At 52.5% G+C, this 4,574-nt stretch overlaps 1 pseudogene; it reads right to left on the reverse strand.

Moving 5' to 3' along the window:
• Nucleotides 1–2,344: 2,344 nt before the first annotated feature.
• On the reverse strand, nt 2,345–3,424 carry LOC144248811 (olfactory receptor 14C36-like; annotated as a pseudogene).
• Nucleotides 3,425–4,574: the final 1,150 nt, after the last annotated feature.

Below are 4,574 nucleotides of genomic sequence, written 5' to 3' on the forward strand. Positions count from 1 at the left end.
ACACAAGCTTTCCTAGGTGCCATAGGTTTTTGGAGAATGCACATTCTCAAGTATGGCCAGATTTTGAGCCCTCCCTACCTGGTCACCCGCAAAAAAACAATTTCCACTGGGGCCCTGAGCAGCAACAAGCTTTCACCCAGATCAAGCAGGAGATCGCTCATGCTGTAGCCCTTGGCCCAGTCAGGACAGGACCAGATTTCAGAAGTGTCTTCAAAGTGGATAGACTATATTGAAAACAATGCAGAGATAATTGTTTTGTCCTTTTAACTTTTCTTTTCCTATTTATATCTTGATATCAGCAATATCCAATTGATATTGACCCCCAGCACCTTGCTATGCAATCTGAATACATATGAAAATCATGATCCTTCATGGCTGACAATCAATAACACTTTGTCCCTATCCTCCCCCCACCATTTCCCTCATCCAACCCCTGGCACTCCTATGGGTCAGGAATGTTGCGGCCAGCAGGACCAGGGCAGTGATTCTTCACCTGCGAGACAGAGTGAAAATTTAACAGGGTAGAAATCCATTTGGATTTCGGTGAAATGTGCTCCTTTGAGCTTGTTACCATAAGTGAAATATGCTGTTTAGTCTGGTAACTGCAGCACTAGCAAAGTTGCCCCAGCTAAAGAGAAAGAATGCAAATTTCCACACTAAAAAGAGATAAGAAAGACTCCTTGGGCCTTTAAACAGACCACACAGAGTGACCCAGGAGTTCTTTCTGTACTTTCTGACAAAAACAAGTGTAACTAGCTCTAAGTGTAACAAGAAATCATCAGAATGAATATGCATGAACCTATTGTGAAATCCTATGCCTATGGAAATTAATTAAGGGTAATAAAAAAGTTTTGGGACTTCTTAGGGGGGCACATGTCCATTGAAGGGCAATGAGTCCCCAGTGTGTCCAGCGCTGTAAATAAACATACCATTCCCTACAAATCTTTATTGGAATTGTGGGGTTTTTATTTTTCATCCATATTTCACCTGTGCTGGGCACTGGTTGGGCAGCACCTCGAGTGCTGGGTCCAGTTCTGGGGTCCCCAATTTAGGAAGTGTCAGATTCCAGGACACTGCAGCACCAAGGAATTCATTGTGGCACTCTGAGGCTTCATGGAACCAAGAGGCCACTGTGACCCTTCAGGGCCTTGTGGAACCATGCAGAGCTTTGTGACAGAGCAGGACCTCGTGTCATGATGGGACCATGGTGACCCTGCAGGGCCCTATGGAACCAAGGAGCCAGTGCTGCCCCTCAGGAACTCATGGAATGAAGGAAACATGCTTGACACCGTGGTGGCCCTTGGGATCATGAGGCCATTGTGACACTGTGGGACCAAGGAGAGCATTGCTGCCATGCCAGACCTCATGGAACCAAGGATCCACTGTGACACTGCAGGGCCTTGGGGGACCACAGTGACATTGTGACACTGCAGGGCCCTAGGATCCAAGGGACTTTGTGACACCAAGGGGTCCCATGGAACCAAAGGGACATTGTGACACTGGGAGGCCTCATGGAGTCATGGAGAACATTGGGACACTCTGGAGACTCATGGAACTCTGGTGACACCAAGCTGGCTGTGAGTGTGGATATGCTGGAGGGTAGGAGGGCTCTGCACAGGGCCCTGGACAGGCTGGATCCAGGGCCCAAATGCAACAAGGTGAGGTTTAACAAGTCCAAGTGCCGGGTCCTGCACTTTGGCCACAACAACCCCTGCAGTGCTACAGGCTGGGGACAGAGGGGCTGGACAGCAGCCAGGCAGAAAGGGACCTGCAGGGACTGAGGGACAGCAGGCTGGACATGAGCCAGCAGTGTGCCCAGGTAGACAAGATCAGGATCAGGAATGGTGTGGCCAGCAGGAGCAGAGCCTGTGGCCTGAGGCGTCAGCGCTGCCCCAGCAGTGCCCATGGCCTGTCCCTGCTGCAGCCCCGGCACTGCCACCCCCAGGACTGTGCCCGGCCCCGAGAGCACTCAGGCCCTGCAGCAACACCAGGGCCACCAGGGCAGCGGGGCAGGGCCATGGGAGCAGCACTGGCAGCACCAAGTGTTGCTGCTCCTGGGCACAGCTGCTGTGCCAGCCCTGATCTGCCCCAGCTCTGCACACAGACATTGATGCTGCAGCTTCAGAGAAGGCAACAAAAGGACATCTCTGCAGAAAACTGTGCCGGGAGATCCTTTAGTTTTTTAAAGCCACTGAGAGTGGTTTGAGAGCATAGCCCCTCATTGACAGTCTGTGGCCACAGGGAAGGTGGAGAGAAACAAAATGAGAAATGGCACATGGAATGGCTTTACTTTGTGGACAAGATTAAGAAAGTAAAGCAAAGAAAAAGAACCTCCAAATTGAAACCAATAAGAAGCATCAAAGATTACTTTTATTACAGGTGATTTGCAGAAATTGGCCAGCAGTTTAATGTTCCTGAAACCATCCAGTCATCAGTGTCTTCACTGCAGCCTTGAGCTCCTGGTTCCTCAGGCTGTAGATGAGGGGGTTCAGGGCTGGAGGCACCACCGAGTACAGAACTGACACTGACAGATCCAGGGATGGGGAGGACATGGAGGGGGGCTTCAGGTAGACAAATATTAGAGTGCTGACAAACAGAGAGACCACAGCCAGGTGAGGGAGGCAGGTGGAAAAGGCTTTGTGCCGTCCCTGCTCTGAGGGGATCCTCAGCACAGCCCTGAAGATCTGCACATAGGAGAAAACAATGAACACAAAACATCCGAATCCTATACACACACTAATAATAAGAAGCCCAAATTTCCTGAGGTAGGATTTGGAGCAGGAGAGCTTGAGAATTTGGGGGATTTCACAGAAGAATTGGCCCAGGGCATTGCCATGGCAAAGAGGCAGGGAAAATGTATTGGCTGTGTGCAACAGAGCATTGAGGAAGGCACTGGCCCAGGCAGCTGCTGCCATGTGGGCACAAGCTCTGCTGCCCAGGAGGGTCCCGTAGTGCAGGGGTTTGCAGATGGACACGTAGCGGTCGTAGCACATGATGGTCAGAACGGAATACTCTGCTGACATGAAAAAGACAAAGAAAAGGAGCTGTGCAGCACATCCTCTGTAGGAGATGTTTCTGGTGTCCCAGAGGGAATTGTGCATGGCTTTGGGGACAGTGGTGCAGATGGAGCCCAGGTCGCTGAGGGCCAGGTTGAGCAGGAAGAAGAACATGGGCGTGTGCAGGTGGTGGCCGCAGGCTACGGCGCTGATGATGAGGCCGTTGCCCAGGAGGGCAGCCAGGGAGATGCCCAGGAAGAGGCAGAAGTGCAGGAGCTGCAGCTGCCGCGTGTCTGCCAGTGCCAGCAGGAGGAAGTGGCTGATGGAGCTGCTGTTGGACATTTGCTGTGGCTGCACATGGGCACCTGTTCATGGAGAAAGGACAGTGAAGAATTAGAGGCGATGCCTGTAACCAAAATCAAAGCCATTTCCCATACCCCCTCCCCTGGAACACACATAGACAGTATTTTGTGTTCTACAATTCTGGGGTTTTCTTCATAAACACCCTTATATCATTCCTGGTGTTCCTGGAAATAAGAAACCCTCCGCATTTCTGCTGCACTCAGGGAGAAAAGAATAAGTTCTGTGCGGCAAAGTGATGAGAGGAGAGTGAGGGGAGATGGTCTGTCATTCTGACCTCTTTAGAAATTCTCTGGGCTTTAACCTTTCTCTGGGTTATGATGATCAGCTTCCCACATTTTCCCTAAAAAACCCCCAGGTACAGCTGAGAGCAGATGGATCCACCACAGCCCGGCTCCACATTTGTAGTCAAAGACTCACGTTGCTTATTGCACCAACCCAGTGGCATTTTCAGTGTCTCAAAACCTCTGTCTTTCCCCATCAATTGTACCACTCAGAGATGCTCTAGGTCAGGTTTGCACCCTGGAGTCAAACTCCCAGCTTGGACTGAAATCTCAGGGACACTTCCAAGTGTCCCTCTGATGGCACTGGATGAAGGGAGGTGCAGCTCCTTCCCTGGCTGCACTGCCAGCATTGCCCAGAGCCGGGCACTGGGGACAGCTGTGTCACCCTGAGCCAGCTGTGCCCCCTGCCAGAGCCCCCAGTGCCGGGCAGCTGCTCCCAGCCCTGTGCTCTGCAGAGGGAACTGGGCCCGGGGCTGCAGAGCTGCCCCACGGCTCTGCTGCAGCTCTGCCTGCACAGGAGGGGCTGCACGCCTTGGAGCCCCGGCCCTGAGGGCAGAGGCTTGGCTGGGGCACAGGAGGGAGGGGGCTTGTGCAGAGGGAGGGGCTGCACTGGAGGGGATCCTCTGGACATCTCTAAGCTCTCCCTGCCTCAGCATTTCTGGGTTTTGTTTTCTCTCCTTCCCTGATCTTCTCTCTGCTTCCTGGAGATTTTCCTCCTGCAGCTGTTTCCTTGTGCCTGATCTCTCTGTGCCAGCACTCCCAGACCCCAAATCTCTGTGCACTCTCCTTGGCCTGACAGAACCCTGCCTGTTTGCAGGGCACTAGCTGGGGGCAGGTTCTGTTTGCAGCTTGGAGAAAGGACAGCTCAGACTGAGCCTGATGGCTCCAGCAAAGGTGCTGCTGGTGCTGTCCATGGGCAGAGTGGCTGAAAGCA

Source organism: Lonchura striata, unplaced genomic scaffold (assembly GCF_046129695.1).
Source record: "Lonchura striata isolate bLonStr1 unplaced genomic scaffold, bLonStr1.mat Scaffold_91, whole genome shotgun sequence".
In the NCBI taxonomy this organism is placed as follows: domain Eukaryota; kingdom Metazoa; phylum Chordata; class Aves; order Passeriformes; family Estrildidae; genus Lonchura; species Lonchura striata.